The sequence below is a fragment of the Vombatus ursinus genome, unplaced genomic scaffold (genome assembly GCF_900497805.2).
Source record: "Vombatus ursinus unplaced genomic scaffold, bare-nosed wombat genome assembly UNPS02014801.1, whole genome shotgun sequence".
NCBI classification, from domain to species: Eukaryota; Metazoa; Chordata; class Mammalia; order Diprotodontia; family Vombatidae; genus Vombatus; species Vombatus ursinus.
Window position 1 is genome coordinate 18,141,014 of NW_020954579.1, and position 17,784 is coordinate 18,158,797.

General features: G+C 42.3%; 1 long non-coding RNA gene across 1 annotated transcript; it reads left to right on the forward strand.

Moving 5' to 3' along the window:
- Positions 1-8,241: 8,241 nt before the first annotated feature.
- On the forward strand, positions 8,242-17,583 carry LOC114051098. Its single transcript, XR_003570108.1, has 3 exons — positions 8,242-8,587; positions 8,672-9,354; positions 17,412-17,583. It is a non-coding gene; the product is annotated as an uncharacterized LOC114051098 (long non-coding RNA).
- The last annotated feature ends 201 nt before the right edge of the window (positions 17,584-17,784 follow it).

A 17,784-nucleotide genomic window follows, 5' to 3' on the forward strand; every position in this document is an offset into this window, starting at 1 on the left:
ACAATGAACTTGGAGTCCAAGGACCTTGATTCAAATTGACAGCTGGGCCTCAGTTTCCTGGCCTGCAAAATTAGAGGGTTGGACCTCAGAAGTCACTTCTCGGCTTTGATCCTGGAATCTCTACGATCCCAAGCCCCCTTGGGTTCCTTCTAGCTCTGAATCTCAGGAAGGCTAGCAAACAGAGTACCTTGCAAAAGAGTTTGAAAGAAGCAGCAGCAGCTGCTGGCTGGTAGAGAAGGGGTCAAGTGTTCTTCCTCCCCAGAGTCTCCTTTCCCTTCACTAATAGATGTGGCATTGAGTCTGGTGGAAATTAGGCCAAGGAGGTGTCTCTGCCCTGGTTTCTTGGGTAGGGCCAGGTGACCTGCCCTTCTTGTACTTCCTCAGCCTCCTCCCTTGTCTTCTTTCTCTTCCCTATGCCGACCTCCCTCCTCCTCCTCTAGGATGGGTCTCCTGCCACCTGCTGTCCCTGATTCTAAGGGTAAACACTGCCTCTTAGGCAAGGTTCCTCTCCATTCTCCCACCATCCTCTTGGGCTGCATGTCTGTTGAATGGGGTTGGTGTGAACCTCTCCAGAGGACTAGCTCTCCAGCCTCGTGTAGGAGAAATAATTAAAATGGATAATGAAATGTAAATGAATAATACTCATTAAAACTAATGAGAAAGGAGAGGGAGGTGACTGAGATTAAAAGTTACCCAACAGGGACAGGACGTGGCAACCTATTGGGAGGCGGTGATATGGGACTGAACTTGCAAAGTTGCAGTTGAGGAACACCTGGAGGGGAAAAGAAATAGGAAGGAAGGAAATAAGGAAGAAGTATAACCTGGGAAGGAAGGAGACAAGCATTTACTAGGCACCTACTATGTGCAAGGCATTTTACAAATAATATCAAATTTGATCCTCACAACTCTGGGAGATAGGTGTTCTTATTCCCATTTTACAATTAAGGAAACAGGCAAGCAGAGGTTATGTGACTGGCCCAGAGTCACAGGCTAGATTTGAACTCAGGTCTGCCTGACTCCAGTCCCAGCGTTCTATGCACTGCACCCCCTATCTGCCAGGAGGGAACAGAATAGGGTACTGGAATTCTTGGAGACTAGAATCCTAAAATATTTTGTAGGATAATAGGGTAGAATCACAGGATTATAGATTAAAAGCTGAAAGGATATAAGAGCTATATAATCCCAACCATTTCATTATACAGATGAGGAACTAAAGTCCAGAGATATTGACTTGCCCAAGGTCACATAGCTTGTAAGCTGCAGAAATGAGCTTCCTTGGATTCAAATCTAGGTTCTCCAGCTACAAATCTAGCTTGCTTTACACTATACCAAGATGCCTCACAGCCCTGCCCTTGTGTATATATAACTTTATAGCTAGGGGAGAGGCCCAAAATCTAGTTTTCAAACTCTATTAGGTTCCTATGGCTCTGAAAAGCTGGCAGTAATAATAGGCCTATCACCCAGGTGTGTGGGTACGGGGCAGGAGGAAATAGGACATTTGGTTAATCATTGGTCATTTAAAATTAACATTCTAGTAGTAATTGCCACCTCACCTAACCCAAATCCTCAAGTCAGGACTTTTGATAACTATCATTTTTGCTGGAGGGACAGAAAGTACCAGCAAAAGCTATAACTAGCATGGGACAAAGGGCTTTGCCCCACGGTGCAGAAACAGGAGTGGGGGAAACTTAACATCACCTCCTCCTGATGGTAACCACCAATCTCAAATCTCACCTTGCATATACATTCTAACCCTCCCTCAGGTCCCTCCTTCCTACCTACCCTCATCGTTGTAAAGAGTAGACTACTGCCTTTCCTAGTATGACCACACCCTTGGTCGGGTCAGACAATCCTCTGTACCAGGACCCCAATACTCCTTCCACCCCCAGCTGTTTTTGTCCTAGACTAGACGGCAAAAGGTGAAAAAAAAAAAGTCCTCATTACAGTTCTAGAACTAGCAATTTGGTTGGTGGCTAAGCAGGGTAGAGATGCTGTTCAATTCAGTAAGCTTTAAGTTCCTTGCCCCTGTGATATGTACTGGAGATAGATGAAAAGGTAAATATTGGGCAACAGAGGCCCAGCTTTGGCATTAACTGGACGTGTCAAGTTGTACCGGATAGTCTAGTCCATGACAGAGTTTGTTCCAGAGGGTATTAAGAATAGGCAGTCTTTGGCCCACTCTGTTGATAATTCCCATTGTCTGATAGTCGGTGCTCAGCCCAACAGGTTGGCAGCCCTTGAAAACCAGGGACCTGGGGCTCAAGCTGGCACTGCACTTCCCCGGGGGAGGGAGGGTGGGGCTTGGAGAGCTGGATCAGAGCAGAGCTCCTAGTTTGAACTTCGTTGCTTACCAGCCCTTTTCTGTCCGTGACACACCCATGAATTTGCTGGCACAGAATGGGGTTCCAGCTATCCACTCCTCTGGCCATGCACACACCCCATCCCCAAGCTCATCCGTATGATACAGACGTTATGGTCATCTCCCTCCTTGCCTCTATGTTTACCATGATGTACAAGGACAAGACAATGGAAATGGAGAGGCTCAGAAAGACCATCTGATTCAACTCCCTCATTTTACAGATGAGGAAATTAAGGCATAGAGAGATCAAGTAATTTATCCAGCATAATAAATAGATAAATAGTTAGTGGCAGAATTGTTCTTGATGTAGCTAAATAGAATGATGCTCTGGGACCCTAACTGGGCTGCTGTTGGGGTGGCAGGCAGCCCATGCCATCCTTTAGAGGAAGTGACGGCTAAGGTGGGGACCACGAGGAGGCCGTCCTCGAAGGAGTAGAATGATGGGTGAGAGGGATGCTGGAATTCAGAATCAGGTTGAGGGTCTTGGGTCCTCCTAGATGTGGTCCAAAATTCCCTACCCACAGAGCCAGGACCACCACCCTTGAACTGGTCTCTTCATGTCTTTACCTAGTGCCCCTGCTTGGCAGAATTCCCAGAAGCCAGGCTTTGAACAAAAAAGGAAAATTCCTCCTGTCCATTCCTCTAACCTGTTTGACAGTCCTTCTGGCTCGCTGCGGGCAGATGTATCACAACTGGGAGGCTGCAGAAAATTTTTTTCTTAAAGGCTGAAAGATTTTTTTTTTTTTGGTTTAGATTCTATAATCTACTGCTCCAACCACCAGATACACTGGTTTTTCTCTAGAATCAGGAGAGGTGAATCATTAAGTCAAATCAACAAGCACTTATTAAGTGCCTACTATGTGCCAGGTACTCCTGTGCTAAGAAGACACACAAGAAAGAGCAAACAGCCCCTGTTCTCAGGAGCTCAGTCTAATCAGGGAGATAGCATGTAAACTACTTTGTACAAACAAGACCTAGATAGGCTGGTTGAGAGATTATCTCTGACTCAGAGATAACAGAGGGAAGGCACTGGTGTTAAAGGAGATGAGGAAAGCCTTCTTTCAGAAGGTAATATTTCAGCTTCCATGGAAGCTAAGGGACATGGGGTTGCAAATGGTGTCATTCAGCCTGTTCATTGTCCAACCCCAAATGCCAATTGACAAAAATCATAGACTCTCACAGATGGAAAGGACCTTAGAGGTCATTTAGTTTGACCATCCAAGCAGGAATCCCCTCCATAATAGCTCTGACCAGCGATCATCCACCCATTAAGATGTACTTACGCATCTGTTGTTTTAAGATCCATGTGACTCTGCTGCCTTCCCCCCAACATCTCCTAGGTCTTGTTGTGTCAGGTTAGGTTAATCCAATAGGGAAAAACCAGGGGTTGGCCTCTGCTTGGGGGCATCCAATTTTAGCTCCAACTGTCCTTCACTGTCAATAGGACATAGGTTTTGAGTGTTTTTCCATTCACACTCTTGTGACCAGAGTTGGCCGGAGGGTACGGTCTCTGGTAATGGAATCGAGTTTTGTCTCCAAAGCCAATTAACCCATACAAAGATTGAGTCTGTGGCCTTGACACTGTGACCTTATGTAAGCTAACTGGGTTCTGCTAGGGAAATTAATGAGTTCTTGGGATGCGTCATCTTTTCAGTGGATTGGGTTTGTATCCCTTCCTCTTCCCACCCCCTCCTCAATTTCCCCCACTAGGAATAAACTGAGTAACAATACCAGGTTGAGAGTAACCGATAGGCCTCAAACCTATTGGTGAGTTTGGCATGTGAAGACTTCCCCAGGGGAATGGGTGGATGAGAATAATTTGTTCCAATGGCCATGAAGGCAGCTAAAGCAGGTGCTACGGAGCACTTAATGACATGAAAGACACCGAGGTCATCCATTGCATCCCAGGCCTTCACCAGCCGTTCTGACTTTTGTCGTGCCACTGGACTCTGACGATTCTGGAAGAGAGAGTGAGGCTGATGACTTTGTGCAACTCTGCCTCACTTAAATCCAATTCATGCAGGAGTCAAGACATCACCTTGTGATATCATTGGTCCTCCTAGAAAATGAAGGAGGAACAACAGGTATGATGTGATCAGAGTTGACGATAGTTAGGGCTTGGTGTTGGGGCTAAAAGCTTGCATTTGAGGAGCATTCTTCATTCATTCGACAGATATTTATGGATGTTTATTCTGCAGGCATTGTGTTAGGCCTCAGTCTCCTCATCTGTAAAATGAGAAGGTTGTACTCTGAGGCTCTTTCCAGCTCTAAATCTATGAGATTCTAACCAGTTCTGATGAGGAATACAACAGAAGATGCCCTAACTGCCATATAAACTGCAACATGTAAACCCTCCATCATTCCCTTGAAAGTATGTTTAAGTACTCTCAGGTATTAGCAATGGGAACTCCATGCCAAGGTGGGGGGATCCTCAGGAGTGCAGACATGCCACGTCATTAGGAGAACCCAGGAAATGAATTTGATGGGAGTGAGCTGGCCAAAACTCTCCTAAAGGTTCCAAGTCTTCTAGGAGACCCCTTCTTTGGAGGGCTCAAGGCCTTGGCAAGAGCCATAGCTAGGACAGAATGCCTGAGCCTTTGTCCTAGGGTGCCAAAATTTGTAGGGCAGTGTAGAAATGGAGCTTAGAACCTAGTTAGCAAGGTTAATAGAAACAGATTAAAATAGGATCTTCTTTCTGCCTCCTCACAAGGGAAGGGGAGAGGGTAAGGAAACAAGCATTTATTACACACTCACCACGTGTCAGGCCCTGTGCTAAGAACGTTACGGTTATCTCATGTGATGCTTACAACAACCCTAGGAGGTAAGTGCCATTATTATCTCTACCTTATAGATGAGGAAACCTAGGGAAACAGAGGTTAAGTGACCTGCCCAGGGTCATACAGCTAGTCAGTGTCTGAGGCCAGATTTGAACTCAGGTCTTCCTGACTCCAGGACCATTTCTCTACTATCATATACTCTCTCTACTTCATCACCTAGCTGCCAACACCTTACAGTGTGACCCCCCCCCCCAGAGGCCATGTAGCAGTTGAGTTCCCCATCCCTTCAATTTCATACCCCTTTCTTCAGATGCCAGTTAGAGCCTGATAATAGGGGCAGGAGCCAAAGAAATCTTTCCTCTTGTACCCCTACGTTGTCCTGGACTTTCTTCTCTGTTAATGGGAGAAAGACAGGCACTGGAGATGTTTAACAGAGAGGCTAGGGGATGTGGGCAGAGGCCCAGGTTGGTAGGGGCAGAAGGAATGTGGTTAGGAAGTAGGCCATTTGTCTTTATCTGTCCATTGGACTCTGGTTTCCTCCTGCCATCTGTGAGCAGCCGAAGGAAAAGACACGTTCTCCTCCCCGCCACCCCAACTCCAGTCCCTGGGCATGTAACCTGAGTGGGACAGCTGGAACAGATCCGGCCTCTCAAGCCACTTCTGCTGACTCACTCCTGTTGAAGTAATTATGCCCCAGTGACTCTACCCCTTTCTTCTCTGCTCCAGGGGGAGGCCCTGACCTCCTGTCAGCATGCAAGGCTACCAAGGTGTTGGCCAACAGAGCTAGGGATCCTGTACAAATTTTTTATACTTCTCTGGAGCCAGGTGAGTGTGTGTCTGTGTGTGTCTGTGTGTCTGTGAAAGTGAAATCAAGTCCTAACTCAGCCTGGAGAGCCTGGGGCAGAAGGCCAGAGAGAACAGTTTGGTTAGGGTGAAGGGAGGAGGATTGTATACAGGGAAATGAGGCCTAACCTGGGACTCATGAGGCAGGCCTAGGAACAGAGAAGCTGCCAGGAATCCCATGCTCTAGTACCCAAAAGCACCTGAATCCTAGAGGCCCAGAGAAGAAATACCATTTGGGAGCCAGCAAAATTCTGTTCACCTACTGAAAAGCTCAACAAAACTCAAAAACTCATCAGTCTCACATCTCTGAGTCCCATATTTGTTTCTAAAGTTCAAAGGATATGTTACTTGCATCAGCCCCAGTAAGCACTCCTTCCCCTATTTCTAGGTTAAATTAGAATTATAGAGTTGGAAGGTAACTTCAGAGTTAACGAATCCAGTTCCCTATTTAAAGCAGAAATCCCAAATCATGTCTGCTTGAATACCTCCTGTGAGGGGGAACTCACTACCTGGTGAGGCAGTCCTTTCTATACTCTATATAGTGGCTGGTTTTAATTGCTAGGAAATTCTTCCTTTTATCAAACCAAATCTACAGCTCTATAACTCCCACCCATAGGTCCTGGTTTGGTCTAATTCCTCTGCTGTATGACTGCCCTTCAAGTACAGCTATTTTGAATATAGCTCTGTTGTGTTCCCCCTATATCTTTCCCTCTACAGGCTAAGCATTAGCCTGTTGCTTTAATTAATCTTTATTTTGATTAATGTGTCTTCACCATCCTGGTTGCCTTGTCTAGACGAGTCCCTGCTTGTAGCATCCATAGTTCAACATAGCTTCGTTGTTTAGTCATTTCTCATGACTCTTTGTGACCCCATTTGGGGTTTTCTTGGCAAAGGTACTAGAGTGCTTTGCCATTTCCTTCTCCAGTTCATTTTACAGATAAGGAAACTGAGGAGAACAAGGTTAAGTGGCTTGCCCAGGGTCACCTAGCTAATAAGTGTTGAGGCTGGATTTGAACTCAGGTCTTTCTGACTCCAGGCCTGGCACTCTATCCACTGTGCCACCTAGCTGCCCCATTTAATCTAGCAGTTCTCAAACTTTCTGGTCTCAAGACCCCTTTACATTCTTAAAAATTATCAAGGATCCACCCCCAAGAACTTTTGTTTATGTGGGCTATATCTACCAATATTTCCCATATTAGAAATTAAGACATTTTAATATTTTTGTGACAATAATTTTGACTTCATGGACCTCAGAAAGAATGTTAGGGGCACCCAGGTGTTCCCAGGCCACACTTTGAGAACAACTGAAATCCAACCTACTCATTTTGAAGATTAGGAAAATGAGGGCCAGAGAGATGGTGACTTCCCTGAGGTCCAGGAATAAATGTCACAGCCAGGATTTGAACCCAAGTCTTCTGACCACAAATATTGTATTCTTTCCACTGCACCAGGCTGCCTATGTATAATACACCCAAAAGGGGTTATCTTAATTCACTTGAATTTTTTTTATTAATACTCTTTGTCTTTATATAATTTTAAATTCTCCCCTGTATCCCTCCCCTCTCCTTTCTACCAGTCATCTAATATAACAAAGACAATTTTTTTAAACAGAGGAAGAGAAAAAAAGCCCAATAAAACAACTGAGACATAAAAAAAAATCTGGCGATATAGGTAATATATTCTAGACCCTCTTCCTACCCTGCCCCCACCACACACACACACACACACACACACACACACACACACACACACACACACACACACACACCCCAAAATCGATTCATTTGTGAAATGGTGTGGGTCCATTCCCGGAGGTGCAACGCTGTGTAATGGTCTGCCTCCTGGGGATACCTAATTGCCACCTTCCTGTTACATTTATTACTTATTATGTACATCCAGGACAGAGCAGTGACTATGGACATCTTTGGCCTACTTCAAAGGGTTTCTTGTGAGGCCAGGTTCTCATCTGAACTACATGTGATACTCGGGCCACAAAGAGTTGTGTGGAGGGCTGGGCACAACTCTTTGTTATCTGGGCAAAACCATAAACAGCAGCTGTTGAGAGCAAAGGACTTCCCTCCCCCAGGTTAGCCAGCTGTGGAGCCCTTGAAGGAACCACACCCTATGGCATTGTTGTAACCTTGATCCCAGCTCCTAAAAACCAATAAACATGAAACTGGGCACAAACCAGCTTCTTTTGAAATTCCTTTAGGGGTAAGATATTAGGAAAGGGAATGTGTAGGAGAGTAAGAAAATGGCGAAACCTTGGGCCTTGAAACCTGGATCTCTGTGTAGATTGAGAATTACCTCTGATTTAAAATGGGTAAACTACATCTTGTCTGTGCGTCAGCTTCCACACCATATTCCAGAGCTCTCACAGGGCCCAGTAAGGAAGATGGATGAGATAAAAGGAAGAATGTAGAAATCTCTTCTACTGCACATCTTGAGAATAAGTTGGATGCAGTGCACTGTGGTCTGGAGATGGAGGGAGGATTGAAATAATTCTGGCGGGGCCCTGAAAGCCTGAAAATTCTGTCTTCTTATGTCTCCCAGCACTTACCACCAAGGTACCATTGGGATTGAGTGTCCTGAAAATCCCTAGCAGAAGGTAAGCGAGAACACAGTAACAATGATGTGATTATTAAAAATTCATATTAATGTTAACATAGTGCTTTTCACATCCGTTTTGCAGACATGAATTAATTAATCAAAAGGCTGCTATTTGAGGATAAACATCACCGGTGATGCCTCCCAGGAGAAAAAGCTGCAGGTTCAGCAGAAACAGTGAAGAGCTCACTGGGGTGACTGTTGGCCCTGGAGACGAGGTCCCCGGGCTGTGACCCCTGGTTTAAAATCCTTGTACCATCCTGAATTTCTTGTGTGAACTCGGCATTCATACCTTTCCACCATATTGTTATCTTTTTTCGTAAAATGAGGATACTATTTTTTTCAAAAAATAAGGATTTTGCAACAAGGCAATAAAAGAGGTGGGGGGACCCAAGGGGTAGATACCTGTATGACCTTGAAATTAATCTCTGTGGACTTCTGTTTCCCAATATATATATAAACATATATGAAGTTTAACTAGATGATTATAGGGATTCTTCTAGGACTGAAGTTATTACCCTGTGATCTTGGCAATGTGGCCAAGGGTGAAGAGGATTGGTCTGGAAATTGAGTGACTGGGTTCTAGACCTTAATTCCTTGTGTGACTTTAGAAGAGTCCCTTAACCTCCATGAGCCTGTTTCTTCATCTGTAAAATGGGAATAAGAAAAGACACATCAAAATGAGATCATTGATTGGAAGGCAGCACTTTGAAGAAGTAAAATATGTAAATGCAGGAGGTTATCATTATGATCTGCTCCCTGAATGAGGTAAGGCATTGATAAGAGAATGTTGTTGTTCAATCATTTTTCAGTCATGTCCAATTCTTCATGACCCCATTAGGGGTTTTCTTGGCCAAGACACTGGAGTGGCTTGCCATTTCCTTCTCCAGCTCATTTTACAGATGAGGAAACTGAGGCAAACATGGTTGTGACTTGCCCAGGGTCACACAGCTAGGAAGTGTCTGAAGCTAGATTTGAACTCAGGAAGAAGAGTCTTCCTGACTCTAGTCCCAGCGCTCTGTCCACTGTGCCACCTAGCCATCCCATGAGAAGAGACTATTGTCTCTCAAAGAACTCTCTTTGCCAGAGAAGGCCTTGGCAGGGTATAAGAATGGCTAACCCTAAATTAGGTGAGTATCTGCTTTGACCCCTGGCCCAGACATTGACATAGTAAAGGAAGAGAGGAAGCAAGCATTTATTAAGTGCCTACTATGTGCCAAATACTGAGGTAATCACTTTTATAAATATTACCTCATCTGATCCTCACAACAACCCTAGGAAATGGGTGACTTGCCCAGGGTCACACAGCAAGTAAGTGTCTAAGGCAAGATTTGAACTCAGGTCTTCTTGCCTCCAGACCCAGAACTCTAGGGGCAGCTAGGTGGCACAATGGATAGATCACTGGCCCTGGAGTCAGGAGGACCTGAGTTCAAATCCTGCCTCAGACACATAACACTTACTAGCTGTGTGACCCTGGGCAAGTCACTTAACCCCATTGCCTAGCAAAAAAAAACAAAAAACAAAAAACAGACCCAGACCTCTATTCACTGTCCCACCCAGCTGCCTATAAAGGACCTTACCTTAGCATGGGGGTACTTTCTCAGCCTTTATTAGCTAGGTATAGCTAACTATACAACTATGACTAAAAAGCTGTCAGCCTACCCTTATCAAACCAGATTTTAGCCACTAGCACATAGAAAGCTCAGCAAGGCAGAAACCAAAGCCAGCCCAATGAGTCTATCAAAGTCATGGGAACCAGGGAGAACCAGGCCTAGTGAGAGCATTATGATCATCCCGAAGCATTGGAGTTATTAATTGCTCTTCCACATATATTCCCCTTTATTACCCTCAGACATAATCCCCATGCCTTCTTACTATCCCTACTGATGGTGTCTAAATTTATGGGAGAGTATGCCCTATATTTGTAGGAGAGATGTTCTATTGTAAATTACTTCACTATTCTGTTTTATTAAATGCCTTTTCTTTTAACTAATTGTGTTTTCCGGCTGACTAAAAAAGCAGAACCATTGGTAGGGGCTCATGAGATAAAATTTTAAGTGGCTAAAGACACACAGACTACTTTGAGCTGGGGTAGAAATATTAGATATGACAGATGAGTGCCGTAGATGCTGCAGAATCATAGAATGTTTCAGCTAGAGAGATCTATTTAACCTAACCCTCTCAAGCAACTGAGGCCCAGAGAAGTGAGTTCCCATGTCATACTGGTGATTAATAGCAAAGCCAGGATTCAAACTCAGGTCTACTGAGTCCCCATTCAGTGCTCCTTACCCTGCACCATGCTGTTTCTTTCTGCCTTATACTTGCTTTAGGAATCATTATAACTCAAAGTGAAACTGGCTTACTCAGTAGGTGAAAGATCTGGGCTAATTCACTTACCCTTTGTGAAAGTTGTAGGGAAATTATTTTGTAAGCTGTGTCACACTATAGAAATGTGAACTATAAGCATTATCTGGCTAGAAAAAAGGCAGGATAATAAAAGCTTACATTTGTGTAACACCAAAGCACTCATACATTATCTTTTGATCCTGAGCATAACCTTGTGAGCTAGGTAGAGCAGGTGTTATTATCTTCAGATGGTTTTTTGTTCCATGTGGTTTTTTTTTGTTCAGACCTGTGATTTCATCAATTTGGGGGATTCCCAGGTGACTACAAAGGGCAGATGAGCAACTCTCTTGGAACTGTAAGACCTAGAAAGTTGCCAAGAGGCACTGAGATGTTAGGGACTTGCCCAGAGTCACATGGTCACTATTTGTCAGGGCAGGATTTTAACTCAGGTCATCCTGATTCCAAAGCAATGTTCCCATCCTTTATACCATGCTATCTTTTTACCTTGAGTGTATTTTCAAATTAATATTTTTTCAATTAACCTAAATCTATTTTCTCAATCTCCTCCTTTTCTCTCCCTCCTCCCCTCCCTTCTTTACAACTAGGGGAAAAAGAAAAAAAAATCTTTGTAACAATTATGTGGAGTCAAGCAAAAAAAATTCCTACTTTGGCTATGTCCAAAAAAATATGCCTCATTCTGCACCCTGAGTCCATCCCCTCTCTGTCAGGAGGTTATAAGTATGCTTCATTATCGATCCTCTGGAATCATGGGTTAGTCATTGATCAGTGTTCCTATAGCTTTCCTTCTTTCCTTCTTTCACAGTTGGGGTTGTGACTTGCCCAGGGTCACCCAACTATTAAGTTTCAAGAGTCTGAGGTCATATTTGAACTCAGGTCCTACTGACTCCAGGCCTAGTGCTCTATGTACTGCACCACCTAGGTGCCCCTGTTTTAGCTTTCAAAGTTGTTTTTATATTGTTCTGGTTATGTTCTCCTTGTTCTGTTTATTTCACTGCATCAGTTCATATAAATCCTCTTATGTTTCTCTGAAACCATCACCTTTATAATTTCTTATAACACAATAGTATTCCAACACATCCATATACCATAATTTATTCAACTATTCTCCAATTGAAGGGCACCCCCTTAGTTGCCAGTTTTCAGCTACTACAAAAAAGAGCTTTTTAAGTTTTATATTTAATTTATTTCATTAATTTATATTTTTGTATATTTAAGTCCTTTTCCTTTGGGTCAAAGGGACCGACAGTTTAATAGCTTTTTGGGTATAGTTGCAAATTGCTTTCCAAAATGGTTATAGCCTTTCAAAGCTCCACCAACCTTCTTTTAGAAGGGTAGTGTCAAAGCCAAATATTTGGCTCTGATGCCTCAACTAGGTGAAAGGAATTTTTTTTAAATGGAATTAATCAACCAGAACCGAGTGCTAACAGGATCTGTACATCTCGAATCAATCAAAGTCAGTTGCATGAAAGACTAAGGGACTGTCAAGCACTTGTATAAAAGAGAGAAGCTGAGCATCACAGTTCTAGAGAATGGAACAAACATGGAGCAAAGGGAGGACTGAGCTGTGCTAGAAAGGGGAAGATAGATACTAACGAGAGTCCTTGGCTCTTCTGGCGTCTTAGAGAAGAGGGTCCAGGCTGAGGGAAGTCGCAAGAAAAAGGTTGGTCAGCTGTTTTCCCAACTTCACCTCCTGATACCCGTCTATCCATTGACACTAAATAAATTGCTGTTTCATTACTCGGTAAATTGATTTTTGCATCAACCACAAGTGACCAGAGGTTAGAGAACAATAGATACAAATATGAAATTAAGCAGAGAACTCAATTTTTTCTTAGGTGTTAGGAAGTTTTCTTATTAGGGACTTAGAGCAACTGTGACTGAACTCACTTTTCCTCTAAAACAAATTACCCAAAACTAAAGAGAAGAAAATTGAGTATACCTTAGAGACCATTTTATTTTCCCCTAGACTTAAAATGAGCTAATCATTTGAACAAGGTATCACCCATTAATGTGCCTATTTTCCCTTGCAGTCCCTCCAAAATTGGCCATTTTCCTTTTCTGTGTATTTTGCCAGTCTGATGCTCACGAGGTGAAATCTCAGTTACTTTAATTTGCATTTCTCTAATCACTAATGATTTGGAGCATTTTTTTTTCATATAGCTATTGGTAGCTTGAATTTCTTCCTTAGAAAACTGCTTGTTCATATCCCTTTTGGGGAAATTAATCACATAGACTTGAACCAGTTTACCTTCAATTTACAGAAGCCCAGAAAGATTAATGATTTGACCAAGGCTACAACACTTCTAGGTGGAAGAGTCTGAGCTCCAATTCTGGTTCAATTTATGACAAACTCCCAGAATTCTCAGTAGACCGAAGAACATCAGAAGAACATAGTAAACGTTCATGTGGGCAAGGATTCCTAACCAATGATCTCTCCTGTCCACCTTTCCACCAGACCTTGGTTTTGCCCCTTCTACCCCTTTTCTTAATGTTCTTGTTCTACACCAAGTCAAGGCTTCTGAAAAACACAGGATTTGGTCCCCTCTGCTCAATTCCCTGTGAAAGTCAACTTCAACTACAACTTCAACAAATATTGATTAAAGGGCTACTGTTTATTTAGACTCTGTGACTGGCTCCTGGGAGTGGTGGGGGGCAGAAAGGGGGTGGTAATACAAAGATTAGATAGAACTTAGTTCCCAGCCCTCCTGGGCTTCACTGTCTAGCTAGAGGATAAGAGGCAAACATATAAAACCTCTCTTGAATGTATTTTCTCACTTGGAGTTCAAAGGAACAAGAAATCCTGACACATAGCCCCAGGAAAGCAAACAAACATGCTTAGGCCCATAGCCCAGGTAACAAGGAAGTAGGAGCTATAATAGTTGCTATGCCTAAACAAACAGACATTCAAGAAAGAGAGGAGTCCTTCTGGAACCTGGGGTCTGAAGGTTTGGAACAGTGACTCTTGAAAAACGTTTCACTCCTAACTTATTGTGCCAAGGAAATCCTGATAATAATAATAACATATATGGGGGGGGTGGAATCCAGTGATTTCATCTATTAGGAGACATCCCACAGAAGCAGGTTGGCCACTAAACCTTCTAGTCTTATAGAGATGTCTAGGGCTGAGGTGTCAAACATGCAGCCCTGCAGCCCCCAAATGTAGCCCCAACCATATTAAAATGTGATTGGAACATATTTGGTAAGATAAAAATAAAATAAAACATAGATAACATTCCATTGTTAAAAAATGAAGTCCATATGTACCTGCAGAGACTTTTATATACACATTAATGGCCCTCACCCTATTTGAGTTTGACACCATAGCTCAAAGAACCATGGCACTAGAACTTGCCAATAGTCCTATACCTAGAATGTATCAGGGTTTGAACTTGAACAAGAGTCTTCCTGACTCTAGACTGGCCACAACTCAATACCTCAATACTCACAAGAAGAAAAAGGAGAAGAAAAAAGAGGAGGAGAAGGAGAAAAAGGAGGAAGAAGAAGAAGAGGAAGGAGGAGGAGAAAAAGGGCAGAAAAAAGAGGAGGAGGAGAAGAAAAGGAAGAGGAGGAAGAGGAGCAGGGAGAGAAAAAGGAGAAGGAGAAGAAGAAGAAGAAGAAGAAAAGAAGAAGAAGAAGAAAGAAAGAAGGAAAGAAAAAAGAAAGAAACAAGAAAGAAAGAAAGAAAAAAGAAAGAAAGAGAAAGAAAGAAAGAAGGAAGGAAGGAAAGAAAGAAATTTTAAAGCACTTAGCACAGTGCCTGGTACATGTTGTTGTTCAGTCGTTTTTCAGTCATGTCTGACTCTTTGTGAGCCCATTTGGGTTTTTCTTGTCAAAGATATTGGAATGGTTTGCCATTTCCTTTTCCACCTCATTTTACAGATGAGGAAACTGAGGCAAATAGAATTAAGTGACTTGCCCAGGGTCACCTAGCTAGGAAGTATCTGAGGCTGGATTTGAACTCAGGAAGATGAGTCTTCCTGACTCCAGGCCCCAGAACCTTATCCACTGTGCCACCTAGTTGCCCATCTGGCACATAGTAAGTGCTATATAAATGGTAACTATTATGATTAATAAGATAATATTATAATACATAAATCATTATTAAGGATATCTAGCATTTACATAGCACTTTAAGGTTTATGAGATATTTTAATGTTATTTCATTTGATCCTCACAAACAACTCCAGGGAGGTTGGTGCTATTATTATTATTATTCCCGTTTTACAGGTGAGGAAACTGAGGAACACAGAGGTGAAGTCACTTGCCTAGGGTTACTGAGCTAGTATCTGAGACAGGATTCAAATGTGGGTCTCCCTGACTCCAAATCCAGCGTTCTATCTGCTGTGCCAGCCAGCTATCTACACCCCTAAAGTGTTTTCTCCCAAATATTTCTGTGAGGAAGGTAGCTCAGGTACTATCCTCATTTTACACATGCAGAAACCGGGGCCCAGAAAGATTTGATCACAGGAACATGGCTATTAAGTGGTAGGATCAGGCTTGCTTGAAGACAAGTCTCAGGGTCCTTGCAGCTATAGCAAGCTGCCTCTCCAGGAGCCATGCCAAGGGTATTGACAATATAGGCAGATGACTAGAGAAGAAGTGTTAATTTAGGGCTGGTGGTAGGAGGTGTCCTTATTTATTATGGACCTTCAGATATTCACTCAGACACTATTTCAAAAGTCCCCCAGCCCAGGTGGAGGAGGCTAAAGAGCCAGAATACAGAGTGGCCTGGACTGGAAGCAAATATTCATGACATAGACATCTCTTATTCTAGGCTACTTGGCAGAGGCCTGAGTCCTTCCTTTGGTTGTACAGTTCAAACTTCAAGCTAAATTCGAGTGAGTGCCTGAGAAGGAAGCTGAGTGGTAGACTGACGAGAGTGCTAGACTTGGAGTCAGGAAGACCTGAGTTTGAATCTTGCCTCAGAGACATACTAGCTGCATGACTTGAGGCAAGTCACCTAGTCTCTTTCTTAGTTTCTCCATCTATAAATGAAAACTAATAATGCAGGTTGTTGTGAGAACCATATGAGATTACATACATAAAATGCTTTGCAAGCCTTAAAATACTATATAAACGCTAACTATTAGCTCTTCGTGTGGTGATGAAGAATTGGAAACTGAGAGGATGCCCATCAATTGGGGAATGGTTGACCAAGGTATCGTATATGAATGTGATAGAATACTATCGTGCTGTAAGAAATAATGGAGATGGGTTTCAGAAAAAATCTGGGAAGACTTGTATGGAATGATATTAAGTGAAGTGAGCAGAACCAGGATGACAATTTATACAACAATATTGTAAAAACAAATGACTTTGAAAGATTTATCTTCCTGATCAACACAAGACCAGACTCATAATGAAGCATGCTACCCACCTCCAGGCAGAGAACTGATGGTCTCAGAGTATAGACTGAAGCATATTCTTTTCTTTTTTTTCTTTCTTTCATTCTTTTTTTTTGGGGGGGGGGAGGCCAATGTGGGAATTTGTATTGCATGATTATATATATTTGTAATGGGTTTTGTTTTTCTTTCCTTCTCAATGGGTGGGTGGGTAGGGATGAGTGAGAAAGAGGATTTAGGACTAAAAATAAAATAAAATTGAATTTTTAAAAAATTCTAACTATTATTAAATGAATGCAAGAAACTAGGTGACATTTATTTAACTATTTTCCATCCTTTAAAACACGATTTTTAAACCAGTAAATTTTATAATGCCTTTTGTTTTTATATCACTTTCACTTCTAGATTTATTTAGGTCCACATTCCCACTGCTTCCTCACACCTGGGAAATGACCTGAAAGACAGTTAACTATAAACAACTAATTCTGAAACCAGTCAAAATGCAGCTTTGTACCTTGAGGGTCTCCATTTCTCTATTGATGGGGGAATGTGTGTTTTATTATCTGTTTTCTGGCACCATTTTTTTTTTTCAATTACTCAGAGTCCCTGTTGCTTTTAGTGATCTTTTTATTTATGCTGTGGTCATTGTGTTCTTTTAATTTGACTTATTTCACTCCGCATCAGTTTATATATATTTTCCCATGTTTCTCTGAAGATTCCTCATACTGGGTTTTTTCTTACTCCAGAATAATATACGATTACATTCATTGCCATAATTTGTTCAGTCATCCTCTAAGCAATGGGCACTCAATTTGTTCTCAGTTTTTTGCTGCCACACACACAAAAGGTAATGCTATGAATATTTTGGTATGTGTTGAAATTTTGTTTCTGTTTTTGACCTCCTTAGGGTACATGCCCAGTAGCAGGACTGCTAAGAGTAAAGGAGTCACTTTTCTTGCATAATATTCCTGTTTAGTTTATTTCTTTCTATAATAGCGTTAGAGCAAATTGGGTCCCCAGACAGATATTAGGGTGTCTGTGAATTTGTATGCAAAAAAATTCCATTTTTATTTTTGCTAACTTAGAACTGAAATTCAGCATTTTTTTCTATTACAGATGTAGGCAACACATATTACTCTGAGAAGGGCTACATAGTCTTCACCAGATTACCAAAAGGGTCCTGACACAAAAAAGGTTAAGAATCCCTGTTTTACATCTTACATGGCAACAGCAATCTTATAATGATAATCAACTGTGAAAGACTTAGCTGCTCTGATCAATACGATGATCCACCACAGTTCTGATGATGAAAAATGCTGTCTACCTCCAGAGAAAGAACTGATGAACTGAATCGGATTGAAGCATATTTTTTTTTTCACTTTTTTTCCTCACAACATGGTTAATGTGGAAATACATTTTGCATGACTTCATATGTATAATGAGTGTATTTCTTGCCTCTCAATGGGTAAGGGAAAGGTGGGAGGATGGA